Here is a 19819-nt window from a genome sequence, read left to right on the forward strand (position 1 = left end):
TCTTTCCTGCAGGAATTTAAATAATAAAAGTGTTAAGGCAGTGGTCCCCAACCTTTTTGGCACCAGGGACTAGTTTCATGGAAGACAATTTCTCCACTGATGGAGGTGGGAGTGGTTTTGGGATGCAACTGTTGCACCTCAGATCATCAGGCATTAGTTAGATTCTCATAGGAGTGCAGTTCACAATAGGTTTTGCACTCCTATCAGAATCTAATGCTACTGATCTGACAGGAGGTGGAGCTCAGGTGGTAATGTTCTTTTCACCCATCACTCACCTCCTGTTGTGTGGTCCGGTTCCTAACAGACCATGGACACTTACTGGTCCATGGCCCATGGGTTAGGGACCTCTGTGTTGTGGTTACTATTGTATTTCATTATTATAAGCTAGAATCATATATTGGCAAATCCAAACTGATTAAAACAAACCTCCATTTCACTAAATAGATACTCAACAGTAGATGATCAGACTAAAAGTAAAGCTTTCTGAACCATTACTTTTTTTTTTTTCTTTTTTTGGAGATGGAGTCTTGCTCAGTCACTCAGGCTGGAGTGCAGTGGTGCAATCTCGGCTCACTGCAACCTCCGCCTCCCTGGTTCAAGCAATCTCTGGTCTCAGCCTCCCGAGTAGCTGGGACAACAGGTGCATGCCACCACGCCCAGCTAATTTTTGTATTTTTAGTAGAGACCGGGTTTCGCCATATTGGTCAGGCTGGTCTCGAACTCCTGACCTCAGGTGATCCGTCCGCCTCAGCCTCCTAAAGTGCTGAGATTACAGGTGTGAGCCACCACACCTGGCACCATTACTATTTTAAGTCATTGTAATAATGCCCAAAACGGGAAGAAAAGTAAAAACAGCAAAGCCAAAGTAAAATACAATATAGTTCACACTTGACAACAGTGATATCAGTGATATTTTATTTGTTATTGTTCACTCGTTAATTGCACGAATACTGCATTTACTCCCTAAATTTTCTTTCCAAATTATACGTAATATTGGATAATTCAGGTTTTTTTAAATTCATAACAGGTTTTTGTTGTTGTTCACTTTTCAGTAGAAAATTTTTCCACTACTGTTTGAAAAATAAAATTATTTTGCATGACATTATCTGTAATGCTGTATTTTTTATTCTAAATAAATACAAATTCCTTATTATACAAATTCATTGGTATTTTCTTTGATATGTTTATTTACATTCGTATTTATAAATACGTAAAAGTCTTTTCTGTTATCAGTTGTTGTTTTTTTTCTTTCATAGTGCTTATCACTCTTTGAAATTCTTTTTTTTTTTGAGACGGAGTTTCACTCTGTTGCCCAGGCTGGAGTGCAGTGGCGTGATCTCCACTCACTTCAAGCTCCACCTCCTGGGTTCACGCCATTCTCCTGCCTCAGCCTCCCAAGTAGCTGGGACTACAGGCACCCGCCATGACACCCGGCTAATTTTTTGTATTTTTAGTAGAGATGGGGTTTCACCGTGTTAGCCAAGATGGTCTCAATCTCCTGACCTCATGATCCACCCCGCTCGGCCTCCCAAAATCCCTGCTGGGATTACAGGTGTGAGCCACCACACCCGGCCCTGAAATTATTTTATATACTTGTTTATTTTGTCTTCCCTTACTAGAATGGCCTCTTGTCTTTTTCATCTCTGTATTCTTAGTACCAGGATAATCGCAGTCACATAATGGCACATCATAAATACTTATCTAGGGTGAATGAATGAACTGAAATGCATTAGATAACAAAGTAACCTTCTCTAACTTCGGTTTGATTGGCATTTATAGAAATATTAGACAACCAATATCTAAAAATGGTTAGAATCAGCTAAGTTACTAACTGTCCCAGATATATTAAATTACATACTTAGAGCCATAGAGACATGTCATCCCATATTCCCATTAGAAAACATAAGTAAATAAGAGACTTCGCTCTTATCTGCTATGTCCCAAGGGCCTAGAAAAAAGTCTGGCACATAGTAGGTGCAGTAAATATTTATTGAATGGGTGAATTAATTGATGACATCTATAATGTTTTAATAATAGATATACCTTTGTCTCTGAAGTTTAAAGATGGGTCCATTTAACCTGTGACTACATATAAGATTGCATTTTTAATATATATTACTAACATTTATATTTGTCTTTATATAGCAAGATTTTGTCCTTTGCTATCACATTAAAATATCAAATATTCATTTTAGAATGTAAATAAGATTAATTATATTTTCATTTCAATTATTGAGATGCTTCAACTGGTAAACCTCAAGCCAATTAAATTATTTTTAAATTTGGAAAATAACGCTGACATGGCAAAAACCAACTATATTAATAAACTATTTTTGCATTTTAGTCAAATGCATGTTACACATTTTACACCAACTGAAGATATAAATATAAGAAGCTCTGTATCTTAACAGTTGGCTGAAAATCCTCTTAGCAAGAGAACGGCTTTGGTTTACATACTATGTGTTTGAGGTAGAGAGTAAGCCCTATAAGAACCTGAATGTGAGGCCAGGCATAGTGGCTCACACCGGTCATCCCAGCACTTTGGGAGGCCGAGCCGGTTGTATCGCTTGTGGTCAGGGGCTTGAGACCAGCCTGGCCAACATGGCAAAACCCCATCTTTACCAAAAATACAAAAATTAGCCAGGCACGGTGGTGCATGCCTGTAGTCCCAGTTACTTGGAAGGCTGAGGCAGGAGAATCACTTGAACCCCGGAGGCGGAGGTTGCAGTGAGCCAGGATCGCGCCACTGCACTCCAGCCTGGGTGACAGAGCCAGACTCCGTCTCAAAAAAAAAAAAAAAAAAAAAAAGAACCTGAATGTGGCTGACTTAGGTTTCAGGGGTGAGAGAAAGCTGCTTTGCATAATGCAAGCAGAAGAATTTGGAGCATATAAGGAAATGTGGGGGGAAGTGAGTGCTGGGAGTGGAGATGGAGGGAGAAGGAAGGACAGGATTGGGAAGGCAACTCTGTAATCTTAAGATCTCCCCTTCTTTCAGCCCATCTTAAGTAAAGTCTAGCAAATGCACAAGTGCTGCAATAGAGTTGCACAAGGCTCCCGTGGTTTTAAGCAGAAGTAGCACTGAATGGAAGTGATAATCAAAAGAGGAGACATGGAGAATGTAAGTACCTCCATTGCCCCAGTTCTTAGCAACACTCCTGGAAGGATTTTGAACATTCCTAGATTGTGAAATTAAAGGTAGGATTTATCTTTATCAGAGTCCAATAAGGAGACAGAAATCAAACCAGTAATTTGAAGAAGGAAATTTAATGTAAAAAAGTAGTAGAAGGTGATTGACTACTAAGGGAGTAATACTCACAGCGGTCCAGAAGTAGCAGGAGTCAGAAGGTAGCTACTGCCTATAGGCTGAAGGACAGTGGACCGTGAAGGAACTAAAGACTTAGGAGAGGTATCCTGCTCCACCCCAAAGCAGGGATTGAGCCTTTTTCAAGAGGCTGTGCCTATCACAAGAATATAAAGCCTGCTGCAGCTGAAGAAACTTGTCAGATGGCACAGGCCACAACTAGTCTGTAGAAGGAGCCTGCCATTGGTGGAAGGAGTGAGTGGGCTGGAATTAGTGTACAGTATTGACCTGCTGGGTGGGAGAATGTGGCCTGAGGGCCTGGCTTAGAGCTACCACAGAGGTGGTGCCCTGGAGCAGCTCATAGCTATAGCCTGGTGGGTTGTGTGTGGCCTAAGGGCCCCTGGAGCTGCCGTGGAAGCTGTTCATTAAAGCTGTTTGGAAGCCACCCACCAGTGTGTCCTGAAGGTGCAGCTGAAGTCACTATACCTGCCCACCAGAACTAATTGGAAGTGGTTCTGGCTGGTCTGTGAGGGCCTTTGGGCTCCAGTTCTGAATAACAAAAGGTGGACTGAGACCTGAGAGGAAAGTGCCTTTTTGGCTCTGCTGTCTTGCAGTGTCACTCCCATGCCCTCTATGGACAGACTTATCCCAGCTGGCAAAGGAGAAGAGTTTACAGAGTCTGGCTCTAGTATCACCAAGCAAAGAAGTGTGGATTTTAGCTGAGAGACAATAAATGGATAACCGGTATACAGTTCTAGAGAGTTTCAACCAGGTTTCAAGAAGCAAGGAAACCCCCAGTTGACTACTTGTAATGGTACAGGGTAAAGATTTTCTTTTCTTTTTTCATTTTAAGTTTCTGATTTTTATTCTTAAAATAAAGTTTCTAATTTTGTCTTTAGTTGGTTTTTCTTTATTCTAAAAACCAAAACAAAACAAAAACAGGATACATGTGCAGAACATGCAAGTTTGTTACATCGGTATATGTGTGCCATGGTGGTTTGCTGCACCTGTTGACCCATCCTCTAAGTTCCCTCCCCTCAATCCCCACCCCCTAACAGGCCCGGGTGTGTGTTGTTCCCTTCTCTGCATCCATGGACTCTCAATGTTCAGCTCCCATTTATGAGTGAGAACATGTGGTGTTTGGTTTTCTGTTCCTGTGTTAGTTTGCTGAGGATGATGGCTTCCAGCTTCATCCATGTCCCTGCAAAGGACATGATCCGTTCCCTTTTATGGCTGCATAGTATTCTATGGTATATATGTACCACATTTTCTTTATTCAGTCTGTCATTGATAGGCATTTGGGTTTGTTCCATGTCTTTGCTATTGTAAATACTGCTGCAGTAAACATATGTGTGCATGTGTCTTCATAGTAGAATGATTTATATTCCTTTGGGTATATACCCAGTAATGGGATTGCTGGGTCAAATGGTATTTCTGGTTCTAGATCCTTGAGGTCGCCACATTGTCTTCCACAATAGAACTAATTTACACTCCCACCAACAGTGTAAAAATGTTCCTGTTTCTCCACAGCCTCGCCAGTATCTATTGTTTCCTAACTTTTTAATAATCACCATTCTGACTGGCATGAGATGGTATCTCATTGTGGTTTTGATTTGCATTTCTCTAATGACCAGTGATGATGAGCTTTTTTTCATGTTTGTTGGCCATGTAAATGTCTTCTTTTGAGAAATGTCTATTCATATCCTTTGCCCACTTTTTGGTGGGGTTGTTTCTTTTTTTCTTATAAATATGTTTAAGTTTCTTATAAATTCTGGATATTAGACCTTTGTCAGATGGGTAGATGGCAAAAATTTTCTCCCATTCTGTAAGTTGCCTGTTCACCCTGATGATAGTTTCCTTTGCTGTGCAGAAGCTCTTTACTTTAATTAGATCCCATTCGTCAATTTTGGCTTTTGTTGCAATTACTTTTGGCGTTTTTGTCATGAAGTCTTTGCCCATGCCTGTGTCCTGAATGGTATTGCCTAGGTTTTCTATTAGGGTTTTTATGGTTTTGGATTTTACATTGAAGTCTTAATCCATCTTGAGTTAATTTTTGTTTAAGGTGTAAGGAAGGCGTCCAGTTTCTGTTTTCTGCATATGGCTAGCCAGTTTTCCCAGCACCACTTATTAAATAGGCAATCCTTTCCCCATTGCTTGTTTTTGTCAGGTTTGTCGAAGATCAGATGGATGTAGATGTGTGGCGTTATTTCTGAGGTCTCTGTTCTGCTCCATTGGTCTATATGTCTGTTTTGGTACTGGTACTGTGCTGTTTTGGTTATATAGCCTTGTAGCATAGTTTGAAGTCAGGTAGCATGATGCCTCCAGCTTTGTTTTTTGTTTTTTTTTTTTTTTGCTTAGGATTGTCTTTGCTATATGGGGTCTTCTCTGATTGCACATGAAATAGTTGTTGTTTTTTTTTTTTTAATTCTGGGAAGAGTGTCAATGATAGTTTGATGGGAATAGCATTGAATCTATAAATTACTTTTGACAATCTGGCCATTTTCACAATATTGATTCTTCCTGTCGATGAGCATGGAATGTTTTTCCATTTGTTTGTGTCCTCTTTTATTTCATTGAGCAGTGGTTTGTAGTTCTCCTTGAAGAGGTCCTTCACATCCCTTGTTAGCTGTATTCCTAGGTATTTTTATTCTCTTTGTAGCAGTTGTGAATGGGTGTTCATTCATGATTTGGCTCTCTGCTTGCCTATTGTTGTAAAGGAGTGCTTGTGATTTTTGCAGATTGATTTTGTATCCTGAGACTTTGCTGAAGTTGCTTATCAGCTCAAGAAGTTTTTGGGCTGAGATGATGCGATTTTCTAAATATAAAATCATGTCGTCTGCAAACAGAGACAACTTGACTTCCTGTCTTCCTATTCGAATACCCTTTATTTCCCTCTCTTGCCTGATTGCCCTGGCCAGAACTTCCAGTACTCTGTTGAATACGAGTGGTGAGAGAGGGCATCCTCATCTTGTACTGGTTTTCAAAGGGAATGCTTCCAACATTTGCCTATTGAATATGATATTGGCTGTTGGTTTGTCATAAATAGCTCTTATTATTTTGAAATATGTTCCATCAATACCTAGTTTATTGAGAGTTTTTAAACATGAAGGGATGTTGAATTTTATCAAAGGCCTTTTCTGTATCTATTGAGATAATCATGTGGTTTTTGTCTTTGGCTCTGTTTATGTGATGGATTATGTTTATTGATTTATGTATGTTGAACCACTCTTGCATCCCAGGGATGAAGCCGACTTGATCATGGTGGGTAAACTTTTTGATGTGCTGATGGATTGGTTGGGTTTGCCAGTGTTTTATTGAGGATTTTCGCATCGATGTTCATCAGGGATATTGGCCTTATGTTTTCTTTTTTTGTTGTGTCTTTTCCTGGTCTTGGTATCAGGATGATGCTGTCTTCATAGAATGAGTTTGAGAGGAGTCCCTCATTTTCAGTTACTTGGAATAGTTTCAGAAAGAATGGTACCAACTCCTCTTTGTATTTCTGGTAGAATTCAGCTGTGAATCCATCTGGTCCTGGGCTTTTCTGGTTGGTAGGCTATTACTACCTCAGTTTCCCAGCTTGTTATTGGTCTATCAAGGATTCGACTTTTTTCTTGATTTAGTCTTGGTAAGGTGTATGCGTCCAGGAATTTATCCATTTCTTCTAGATTTTCTAGTTTATTTGCCTAGAGGTGTTTATAGTATTTTCTGATGGTAGTTTGTATTTCTATGGGGTCAGTGGTGATATCCCCTTTATCATTTTTCATTGTGTCTATTTGATTCTTCTCTCCCTTCTTTATTCTAGCTAGCGGTCTATCTATTTTGTTAATTTTTTTCAAAAAACCAGCTCCAGGATTTGTTATTTATTTTTTTTTTTTTGGAGGATTTTCTTTTCTCTATCTCCTTCAACTCTTCTCTGATCTTAGTTATTTCTTGTCATCTGCTAACTTTTGAATTAATTTGCCCTTGCCTCTCTAGCTCTTTTAATTCTGATGTTAGGGTGTTGATTTGAGATTTTTCTAGCTTTCTGATGTGGGCATTTAGTGCTATAAATTTCCTCTTTAACATTGCCTTAGCTGTGTCCCAGAGATATCTCTTTGTTCTCATTGGTTTCAAAGAACTTGTTGATTTCTCCCATAATTTCTTTATTTACCCAGGAGTCATTCAGGAGCAGGTTGTTCAATTTCCATGAAATTGTGTGGTTTTGAGTGAGTTTCTTAATCCTGAGTTCTAATTTGATTGCACTGTGGTCTGAGAGACTGCTGTGATTTCAGTTCTTTTGCATTTCCTGAGGACTGTTTTACTTCCAATTATGTGATCAATTTTAGAATAAGTGCCATGTGGCTCTGAGAAGAACGTATATTCTGTTGATTTGGGGTAGAGAGTTCTGTAGATGTCTACTAGGTCCACTTGATCCAGAGCAGAGTTCAAGTCTTGAATATCCATGTTAATTTTTTGTCTCATTGATCTGTCCAATACTAACAGTGGGGTGTTAAAAGTCCCCCACTAATATTGTGTGGTTGTCCAAGTCTCTTCTCTTTGTAGGTCTCTAAGAACTTGTTTTATGAATCTGGGTGCTCCTGTATTGGTGCCTATATATTTAGAATCGCTCTTGTTGAATTGTTCCCTTGACCATTATGTAATGCCCTTCTTTGTCTTTTTTTGTCTTTGTTGATTTAAGGTCTGTTTTGTCAGAGACTAGGATTGCAACCCCTGCTTTTTTTTTTGCTTTCCCTTTGCTTGGTAAATTTTCCTCCATCCCTTTATTTTGAGCCTGTATGTGTTTTTGCACGTCTCCTAAATACGGCACACCGATGAGTCTTGACTGTTTATTCAATTTGCCAGTCTGTGTCTTTTTATTGGGGCATTTAGCCCATTTACATTTAAGGTTATTATTGTTATGTGTGAATTTGATCCTATCATCATGATGCTATTTAGTTATTTTGCACACTAGTTGATGCAGTTTCTTCGTAGTGTCATTGGCCTTTATATTTTTGTGTGTTTTTGCACTGGCTGGTATCGGTTCTTCTTTTCCATATTTAGTGCTTCTTTTTGTTTGTTTTGTGTTTTTTGAGACAGAGTCTCGCTTTGTCGCCAGGCTAGAGTGCAGTGGTGCGATCTTGGCTCACTGCAACCTCCACCTCCTGGGTTCAAGCGATCCTCCTGCCTCAGCCTCCTGAGTAGCTGGGACTATGGGTGTGTGCCACCACACCTGGCTAATTTTTTATATTTTTAGTACAGACGGGGTTTCACCATGTTGGCCACGATGGTCTCGATCTCTTGACCTCCCAAAGTGCTGGGATTACAGGCGTGAGCCACCACGCCCGACCAATTCTTATTTTCTAACCTTTTAATGTTTTCAGTTCCTGGGTGTGAAGAATAAGAATAGGAACATGTTGTCAGGCCTCTGAGCCCAAGCCAAGCCATCGCATCCCGTGTGACTTGCACGTATACATCTAGATGGCCTGAAGTAACTGAAGATCCACAAAAGAAGTAAAAATAGCCTTAACCGATGACATTCCACCATTGTGATTTGTTTCTGCCCCACCCTAACTGATCAATGTACTTTGTAATCTCCCCCACCCTTAAGAAAGTTCTTTGTAATTCTCCCTACCCCTGAGAATGTACTTTGCGAGATCCACCCCCTGCCCCCAAAACATTGCTCCTAACTCCACCGCCTATCCCAAAACTTATAAGAACTAATGATAATCCACCACCCGTTGCTGACTCTCTTTTCGGACTCAGCCCGCCTGCACCCAGGTGAAATAAACAGCCATGTTGCTCACAAAGCCTGTTTGGTGGTCTTTTCACACGGACGCGCATGAAACATGTTTTAATGGATGTTTTATTTTGTTTAAATTTTGAAAGTGGCCACAAAAAGAAGATTTATTTTTAAGCAAGGTATTTGATACCGTGCTTCTTTTAGGAGCTCTTGCAGGGCACGCCTGGTGGTAATGAAATCACTCAGCATTTGCTTGTCTGGAAAGGATTTTATTTCTCCTTGGCTTATGGAGCTTACTTTGGCTGAATATGGAATTCTGGGTTGAAAATTATTTTCTTTAAGAATGTTGAATATTGGCCCTTAGTCTCTTCTGGCTTGTAGAGTTTCTGCTGAGAGTTCCACTGTTAGTCTGATGGGCTTCCCTTTGTAGGTGACTTGGCCTTTCTTTCTGGCTGCCCTTAGCAGTTTTTCCTTCATTTTGACCTTGTAGAATCTGATTATGTGTCTTGGGGTTGGTTGATCTTCTCATGGAGTATCTTAATGGTGTTCTCTGTATTTCCTGAATCTGCATGCTGGCCTGTCTTGCTAGTGTTATATATAAAGTTTTGGTGCTGCAAAAGAAATAGCACTCGAATATAAAATTTTCTTTTAATTCTCAGCAAGGCAAGGTACTTCTATAGAAGGGTGCGCCCTTACAGACGGAACAATGGTGAGCGCACACTTGGACAAGGGAGGGGAAGAGGTTCTTATCCCTGACGCACGTGACCCTTGCTGCTGTATTGTTCCCCTATTGGCTAGGGTTAGACTGCACAGGCTAAACTAATTTCAATTGGCTAATTTTTAAAGAGAGTGACGGGGTGAGTGGTTTGGTGGGAAAAATGGTAATGACAGAGCAGGTGATCAGAATCATGAAGTCAGGGTGGAGTGGGTAATCAGAAGGAGTCAGGGTGGAGCAGGTAATCTGAATGAGTCAGGGTGGAGCAGGTAATCGAAAAAGGTTGCTTTATGAGGAAGTTTAAAAGTAGAAGGCAAAGAATTGAACATACTGACATATTGATTCTTTGAAAAGAAATTTAGAACTCATATCTAACAACCCTTCCTCTTGTGTTTCCTTAACAGCTTTCTTTTCAAACTTTTTTAACATGTCTTGGCTTAGTTGTTTTGCTTGATTTTCCAAAAGAAGAAGCTTCTCTGGATAAGGTGGAGGATAGTTAAGGGAGGTTTTAGTAAGTGCCGTATTTATGAGCCTCTGCATCAACCTGCGGATGTATGGTATGACACAGCACCTGACAAGAATAAGTACACCCATTACAGCTGTGAGGGAAGTAAGAATTGAGGCTATTATTCCTTTCCATTTACCAAACCACTTTTCTAGCCATCCTGTAAAGGGGTCATTTACCCCTGAGTTGCAGGCTAACTCATTGGACAGAGAAGTCAAACCTTGCAGTGCCTTTGTTATACTTCCATTAGGGGCAGTGTTGTTTAGGATGAAGGTGCAACATTGAGTTTTAATTATGATGCAAACTCCTCCTCTTTCTGCTAATATCATGTCTAAGGCTATCTTATTTTCCCAAGCCATCTGGCTAGTAGCCCTTAATTGTTCAGCTATTCCTTTAATAGCATTTTTAGTGTAGTTAATAAATCACTGTTGGTTGTAGTAGATGTGGTTTATCTAATCTACATTTTTATTGTTACCTATCAAAATATTGACTTAAATCCTGCAGCTATTTGATTTTGGGCTTTAAATTGATCTGCTATTCCCCATGAGATTCTAATTGTGTCTAAATAGACCTGAGAGTCGAAAGATCCAAGGGGCTTCTCTTGCTTTATGATGTCTTTATTTTTCCTTCCTCTGGTTGATGAAATGCCAGGGTGAAAGGGATAGCCAGTTGGACTAAAGCACAAGTGCCACTCTAGTTATTCGGCAGAGTGTCCAGTAAAGGTCCACCACAATACCACCACACATCCGCTCAGGGATGAACAAGGGCTGACTCATTGATAAGCTCTTGAAAATTCTTAAGCTCACTGCATCCTTCAGGTGTCCAAGGAACGCTAAATTTCCTCCCTGTCATGAGAGACACGAAGTGAACTTAGTGTTGGGAGATGGAAGCTGGATGGTCCTCGGGGGCTGACCCGCAGGGTGCTAGACTTCGGGATATAGCAGAGAGAGCTTGGCACGACTTATTACTCCAGGCTGCAGAATCCTGGAAAAGAACTACCATGCAGCCCACGCCTGGTCGACTGGAGGACCACCTTAGTGGAAGCGGGACAATTTGGGCCTCTGGCCTGCCATGCACACAAGCATAACAATTGCTTTTGTTTAACGTGTGGGTGGAATATTTGATCCATTCCAACCAGGCATTTGCATCTTGGTGTGCTGTCTTAATTGCCAAAGTTTGTTTTAAGTCTTTAACTTCTATGATCCTCTAGTAAAATGAATGTAGGATTTTAGGAAATTACAAAAACCGGTTGGGGCAGTCCATCCTTGCTCTTTAGTGGTCCACAGAACGTTGGACCAACTATGGCATAAAAGCTCTACATCGGGGGGCAAGACTCCTGGTTGACACTGGGGTCTGTATTGAAATGCTGAATTTGATATTATTTACTTAATAAAATTTAAGTTGGATGTCTTTATGTTCAGAGAAAGCAGAATGCCTCCACCTATGCAGTTCAAAGTCTGACTTCTTTGAATCTATCAAAAAAGAAAAATCAAGATTCAGTATTCACTGAAATGTCATCTACTTAAAGTGCACATTTAGTTTTTAGTATCTTATAACTACCATTCTAAAGTACGTATACCTAACTATTCAGCTTTTATTCATCAATTTTACTAATACTTAGTATAGTCCCTAATTCATGATAGGTACTAATTAATGACTGTTAAGTGAGTGGTTGAATGAATGGTAAGAGTGTCCAGCTAAAGCTGTGCTTAAAGTGGCTAAATTCACTTCAAAATCAGCATGCTTTTCCTCCAATCTACAATCCATTCATATTGTTCCTATGCCTGCTTGCATTTGCAGTTTTAAAGCATTTTCACCTATCACTGAGTAGTGGCTATCTCCAGAATCTTCCTTAATTTAGGTTTGGTTGATATTTCCTCATGATTCATGCACTTTTTTCACAAATACCACTAAAGCCATGCTGTGTCCTTTTCAACGCATCATATTAGGAGGTACACAAGTTAGATTTCTACTGGTGATAATTACAATTACTTTTATCATTTGGTAAGAAGACATCTGTCAGGTTTCTTCATTAAAAATTTAATCAGTACTTTATACTCATTAATAAGTATTTTGTGGGGAGATAATTTTGTGGCTTCATAGTGCTTTGTCCTCCCCACTGTTTCCTCATTTATTCATTTATATCTACGGACTCATGGATTCCCATTTTACTCAAAGAGTTTCCATTTATTTTGATACTCAATCGCCCCATATGTAACCAGTCTCCTGAAAGCCGGTGCCTTGAATACTTGATTCTCTCCTCCCCTCGTCCCTGGCAAAGGGGAGGAAGGAAGAGAGGGTGCAGCCAAGTCTTGATTAACCCATCTGAGAGAGGAGAGCTTTTAGCTTTGATGTACAAAATGACAGATAATTTTCCTAGGATATAGATTGTACTCTCTGAAATGTCAGACAAATAATGTTAATAATGGGAAAGAGGGAAGAAGATGCCTGGGAGAGCAGCTTCTAGGAAAACAAAATTAAACATCTTCTCTCACCAACTTTAATGCATCATTTTTACATACTATATTTAAATGTTTGTATATTTATGCTGACCTTGATACTAGAAAGATTTAAAGTGACTTAGAAAAATGCTGCTGCAAGTTAGAATTTTTAAATGGAGAGAAAAATGAGAGTAATAAACATAAGCTTAAGCTATAAGGAAGACTAAAATATATGCTGTAACACACCAGGTGTGTTGGCTTCCGCCTATAATCCCAGTGCTTTGGAGGCCGAGGCAGGAGGATTACTTGAGGCCAGGAGTTTGAGGCCAGCCTGGGCAATACAGCAAGATCTTGTCTCTACAAAAATATAGAAAAAAAAATGGTCAGGATTGGTGGTGCACGTCTGTAGTCCCAGCTCTTTGGCAGGCTGAGGTGGAAGGATCTCCTGAGCCTGAGAGGCTGAGGCTGCACTGAACCATGATCACGCCATTACATTCCAGTCTGGATGGCAGAGCAAGACCCTATCTTTAAAAAAACAAACAAAAAACACAAGTAGAAAAGTTGGATTTTCATAGCAGCAAGGATATTTTTTCTGTTGCAACAGGAATGAAAGCAGAGGGTATGGTAAATCCTAGAAGCTGATTATAGACTAATTCTACATTTTCCTTCTATTAAAAAAGGCTTAAAGAAAAAAAGTGATAGTGAACTGCTCTGAAAAAGAAGTAGATTCAGGGATCTGTAATCGTCAGAGGGATCTTAATCTGCTACTGGAGCGGGTAACCCAGATAGTTAGGGGGAGAGGGGATAATTTACAAAGCTGTGAAACTAAACCATGAGAGCTGAGATGCAACAATTATGATGAATATAGGACCAATTGCAACAAACTTCTAATGGCTTTCTTCTAGTGAGTAAGCTAATTGAGGTTTTTTAATGTTGCTGTAAAGTATTATCTAAAAAATGTTTTTTCATAAACCTTGGTATTTGAGTTTAATACAAGTAATATATTGGGCATTAAATTTAAAAATTGTTAAAATTCTAACATAGAGAATACTAGATGGTTTGCTTTTCTTTGATATTTAAATTCATATTTTGAACTCTATTTTGTGAATACAATCTGACTAAAAGATGATTACAAATTTTAAATAAAAGCAAGAAATGTGAACCATTATGTTTAAACAAGCAGAACTATATTATTAATAGGAAGTGAATTTGCAGTTGCATTAGTTGTAGAATCTCTTTGTCTATTGCATGTCAGTGAATATTTTAAACACTCAATGTAGTTAATAAGATGGATCTATTTTAATTTGCTATAAGAGCCCTAATCATAAAATTAAATTGGCATTGTTTTCTTTTATTTCAAGCTGTCTGACCATAGATTTGTAGTGATTATTTTTGTGAAAAAGAAAAAATATATATGCTAATAGGACACCAACAATAGGTAAAACTGGAACTTATTGGAGTGTACTGGTAGTATACTTGTGTGCAGTGCATTGGTTTAATGACCGTACATGTAAAATTGGTAGGCCAAGAGCAGTAAACTTTATAGCAACATGCAGAAGTTTAATAACCATGAAACATTGTAATCCCAGTGAAGACTAAAGCTTTCTTGCAACAGTAAAGGAAGAATGCAAAGAAGTTTTTATACTTTATTGCCTCAGGTAAAAATGTCTGTAGAAACAGGTGATGACAAAGCTATGATGTTAATAAACCCAAATGGAAGTCAAAAATCAAAGTTGTAAATGGCTAGATTATGAAAAGAGAGATGACAAAGTTATACCCTGTAATTAGATGTAATTTGTGCCTTTGGCATAGCTGTTTGTCCTGCATGAATGAGAGGTTGTCTTACTTTCCTTCATTGTATAATAGGACAGTAGTTAATGATCCTACTGTAAATCTGTACAGTGACTTTTCTGGGGGAAAGAACAACAAATTGTAATAGCAAAGTATATTTAACCTTTTCTTCTGCATTTATATTGTTTAGTGGAATCCAAGTAAATATTACTGTTTGTTCTTGTTCTATAAACCATGTGTTTTAGTAGCTAATATATACAAATTATGCTTCTGTTACTTTGAATTTTGGAGTTCTATGAATTACAACAGTGCATAAACATACCATAAGCCACTAATAGTAGCAGTATATATGAATTTAAATGTTTTATTTATAGTTTAAAAAGCAGTAAATATTTGGTAGAGTAAATTAGTAGTAAATATATTGTCTCAATAACTTCATAAATAACATTATTAACTGTTTTCAGATTATAATTTCAATATAAAAATAATACTTAATGAATCATATTTTTTAAGTATAGCCTGGACTTAAAATTTTCATAGACATCTATGAAAGTTCCATAGATATGTGGTTCCATAGATAGTTCATAGATATTTCTAAGGAAATAAGGTGTTATAAAATCTGAAATTTATCCACATGGATATTATTTGCTTTGTGTGTTGTGTACTAGAAACTTGTATACTTTAAGATCGCAGGCATCTTTGTCCTCAGTCCCTCATCACTTAGCTGTATGTAACCTGGAAATGCAAACCTTTTTTTTTTGAGACGGAGTCTTGCTCTGTCACCCAGGCTGGAGTGCAGTGGCGCGATCTCGGCTCACTGCAAGCTCTGCCTTCCAGGTTTACACCATTCTCCTGCCCCAGCCTCCCGAATAGCTGGGACTGCAGGTGCCCGCCACCACGCCGGGCTAATTTTTCATATTTTTAGTAGAGACGGGGTTTCACCCTATTAGCCAGGATGGTCTCGATCTCCTGACCTCGTGATCCACCCGCCTTGGCCTCCCAAAATGCTGGGATTACAGGCGTGAGCCACTGTGCCTGGCCAATGCAAACCATTTTTAAAATTAGGCAAAATGAACCTTAAATATGAAAGCACAATGTGTTTCCACAAACTGTTGCAGATATTTCAAAGGAAAATATGAATAATGCAGCACATCTACTGTTTGAAATTATGTCATTTTTCTTATTCACTAGTATATACAATTAGAAGATTATATACAGTGAGAAGCTGTAAATGGGTTGATTTCTGTTTCTTAAATGTCAGGAGATTAAATCACACTGTTGAGTGTTTTAAGGACAAAAACTTTTTCAGTTTAACTTGGTCATAATTGCCCAATTAAGAAACCAGCTCAAATCAGCACATTTTCAATATGGCTGTGCCTCCATTCAGACCCAGTCCTGGGAAGTTCTGGAATGCTTGGAATGCTCCAGGATTGAATTCCAGGTCAGGGAACTGCTCTTTCGGTGATGGTAGTAGTACTGCTTTGACTGTTGCTTTAGCGGGAGCCCCATGGATGGAGCTGTGACTGCCCTACTGCAAAGGAAAAACAGGAGACAGCTGAGCACTTCCCAAAGGCTCATTTAATTATCAGATGATAACTGATCCAGCTGCCTACGTATGTTGAAGTATATATGAAAGACTTATCTGTCCTAGTAGTTCCTATTCTCAGACATACCAAGTGTAAGATACTTTAATGGCAAGCCAGAAAATAATGATTATGAGGAAGCATTGGGGTTTAACCAGGAAACTGTTGCAATACAAAGAAGGCAATCAGTAGTGTATGTTACAGAGACACACTTTTATTTTTTAAAAAACTTAACACTGACTGATCACTTTTTATCAGTGATTGAAGCATGTTTATTTCTTTAATACTGCAACTTTTTTGTTTTTGTTTTTGTTTTCTACTTATAGAGACAAGATCTCACTCTGTCATGCAGGCCAGAGCATAAGTGGTGCAATCATAGCTCAAGGCAAACTCCTAGACCCAAGCAGGCCTCCCTCCTCAGTCTCTCGAGTAGCTAGGACTACAGGCACGAGCTAGCCCAGCCGTTCTGTTTTTAAACTAGTACTTTGTATTTCATTAGTAGACTTGACCATTAGGCAGTGCTTAAATCCATCTTAAATTATAGTTGTAAAAAGATTGCTTCCTGAAACACTGAAGAAATTGTTACAAATGAAGTTTCCATGCTGCAAAATAAATAGCACTCGAATATAAATTTTTCTTTTTAATTCTCAGCAAGGCAATGTACTTCTACAGAAGAGTGCGCTCTTACAGATGGAGCAATGGTGAGCACACACTTGGACAAGGGAGGGGAAGGGGTTCTTATCCCTGACGCACATGGCCCCTGCTGCTGTGTCGTTCCCCTATTGGCTAGGGTTAGACCGCACAGGCTAAACTAATTCCGATTGGCTAAAGAGAGTGACGGAGTGAGTGGTTTGGTGGGAAAAATGCTTATGGCAGAGCAGGAAATTGGAATGAGTCAGTGTGGAGAATGAGCAGGTAATTGGAATGAGTCAGAGTGGAGCAGGTAATTGGAATGAGTCAGGGTGGAGCAGGTAATTGAAAAAGGTTGCTTTAGAAGGAAGTTAAGTTTAAAAGTAGAAAGCAAATAATTGAACGTACATATTGATTCTTTGAAGAGAAATTCAGAACTCATGTCTAACAAAATAATATTTTATTATGTTTACTGAAATTCTTTGATATATATCAGGAAGGGGGCTAGAGCTTTTGCTTGTTTCTCAATTCTTTTTTAAAAATTACTTATGTTGGCTTTTTTTCTTATTGAAATACATCTATATTACAGAAAAATTAGGGGAAAAGTCAAAAGGAAACTTGTAAAAACCATCCTCTTCTTATGATGACTTGAGAAGAAGACTAGTTACTGTTAAAAGTTTTGGCTGTTGTATCTTCAGTAGATAGAGTTTTTTATAGAAATAAAGCTATTAGTGCTGAAGCTAAGACATGATTATTGTAGTTCCACATTGTGTCATTAGAGGGAGAGTGAGCTGTCCAGGCCCTTTTGGAGACTAGCCCTTCTCCCTGTCTCCTTGCTCTCCAGTCTCTTGTCACCCATATTCTCTTCAGTTGTTTCTCTACTAAAAGCTATAAGTATTTATCATACTTAATGTGATGGCCACTTTCTTATATAGAGCAGGGGAAGGCACCCCGCAGTGGCTTTGTTGCCACATCCAGGAAAAGGTATAGTGAAAACAAAAATCAGAGTTATGCAGATATGCATGTAAGGTTTTGTTAAAGACCAAGCTTTTATTCAAAAATTTTGTGTAGCAATGATTTCCTGTAGTTCTTTGCTTTATTCGTGCTAGATAGCAGTTGTGTGTATTCTTTATTTTAATTAATCTGCTTTAGCTGGTGACATTTTTAGACGACCTGGAATTTTAATAGATTTTACATTTCATACTTAGTCATGTTGGGGAAGCTCTTTTCACTTAAATTTTAAAAGAGACCTTTACTACTAGATATCAAAAAGGGACTGAGTCAAATATTCATCTCAGCTGTTTAAACTTCATTAACTATATACATTATTCTAATATGTGCAGTAGTTAAAATTGAGACATTTTATTTTACTAATTATTGTATTTTACCATTTTATCATTCATCTTTGTCATTTTTCCTGATCTTTGAATAGGGTGTGAATCTGATTGTATGGTAAAAGTTACATACTCTTTCCCAAAAAAATGCACAAACATGTCTCACACAGATTTCAGGGAGTTTTGAACCTCAGAGGTATGATTATGTCATGTAAGGTTAAGAACCTCTGCTGTAGGCAGAGTAGTGGCTCACACCTGTTATCCCAGCACTTTGGGAGGCCGAAGTGGGTGGATCACTTGAGGCCAGGAGTTTGAGACCAGCCTGGTCAACATGGTGAAAACCCATCTCTACTAAAAATGCAAAAATTAGCCTGGCGTGGTGGTGCATGCCTGTAATCCCAGCTACTCAAGAGGCCGAGGCACGAGAATTGCTTGAACCCAGGAAGTGGGGGTTGCAGAACCTCCGCTCTAAATTTTCAGGTTACATACTTTTCTCTTCCTAGTTCTTAGTATTTATCCTTCACATTATAAAATTTTTCAAAGGCTAGATCTCAAATTATTTTCCACTTTACTGCTTTATGTCACTATATTACTGCTAACTTTTACCTGCTGCTACCTTCAGATCAGGTAATTGTTGATGTTTGCCTCTTGCTCTTCACCAGTTCATCTCTTTTGTTCTGACTCTGTACATTCTCTATTCTAACCCAGTTAGCCCTGTTTTACTAGCTTATTCTGTTTACACCTTTATAAATGGAACAGACACCTTTGTCTGTTGCTGCTAACCTTCATTGTTCAAGGGAGCTTCTTCAAGTTTATTCATCCTCCAGCCTGTGAGTTGGGGTATTCAAGTTCTCACAGCCTAAGGAGTCTACCCATAATTTCAGGAATATTATTAATACTGGTAATAATATTTGTTACTTACATGAAGTTTTATAAAGTTATAAGTTAAGAGACTATCTAAACAATAGCCCATAAATATTTAGAAACTAATTTTAGACTAAACAAAGTGACAAAATTCATTTGAGTTTTCAAATATTTAAGAGTTACTTTTTCGTACTTCACAAGCAATTCAAGTTTGGAGATTTAGGTTGCCTGGATCATTGTAGAATATCAGGCTCTGTCTATTCTAGTCTACAAATGTCTGCTCCCCTCTCTTCCCAAGATCTAACTAGGCTTATTCTTGATTATAAAGACACAGGAGTAGATTCGCCAATAAGTTTTAAAAGGGAAAGATTACCCAAATGCTAGCTCTGTCCATGCCTACCCTTAAAAGTATGTATGTAACAACTTATAAACTACAAGTTTTCACTGGTTTTGTTTCTCATATAGGATTCCAAAATTCTTGGGGATCAAGGTAAAGATTTTTCTTTAACCTACACCAGAGAACTTTATATTTGGTATAGACCTCACTGCTGCCTGGGCAAATGATAACAATTTTACTTAGTATATGATTCACTGGCATAATTTTATACTGCTTCCTGTGCTTGAGGTTAAGATGTAGCACTCACATTTCCCCATTTGACACCAACTGTTGTAAAAGAAAAATGGGTAGAGGTGGTTGAAGGAGAAAAGTGACTCTGGTTCTAGTAGTGGTGGCAATTGAAATAGTAAAGTGAGAAATTGTTTTCTACATATTTAGTAGTAGTTTTACTTTAGTTATGCTTGGTGCTACTGTAAGGCAAAACAGAAAAATAACAAAAAAAAAAACCACAAAACTTGTTTGGTTTTACTCGTTATACTGCAAATTCTGCAATGAAATTTTTTAGAATCTTCACTGTTAAAAGTATCCTCAGAAATTAC

The 19819-nt window shown here is 38.5% G+C and overlaps 1 protein-coding gene and 1 long non-coding RNA gene across 3 annotated transcripts in view; one reads left to right on the plus strand and one right to left on the minus strand.

The window, feature by feature from the left end:
• MICU2 (mitochondrial calcium uptake 2) overlaps positions 1 to 19819 on the plus strand; it is a 113224-nt gene that overhangs the window by 4943 nt on the left and 88462 nt on the right. The window lies entirely within an intron of this gene.
• Positions 9528 to 19819, minus strand: part of LOC131383296 (uncharacterized) — a 57062-nt gene continuing 46770 nt past the window's right edge. The window contains exons 2-3 of the long non-coding RNA XR_009213219.1: positions 12928 to 13038; positions 9528 to 9631 (exon numbers count right to left, since the gene is read on the minus strand). This is a non-coding gene — a long non-coding RNA (uncharacterized LOC131383296). The remainder of the gene's footprint in view (positions 9632 to 12927; positions 13039 to 19819) is intronic.

This window comes from Hylobates moloch, unplaced genomic scaffold, assembly GCF_009828535.3.
Source record: "Hylobates moloch isolate HMO894 unplaced genomic scaffold, HMol_V3 SCAFFOLD_4, whole genome shotgun sequence".
Taxonomy (NCBI): Eukaryota; Metazoa; Chordata; class Mammalia; order Primates; family Hylobatidae; genus Hylobates; species Hylobates moloch.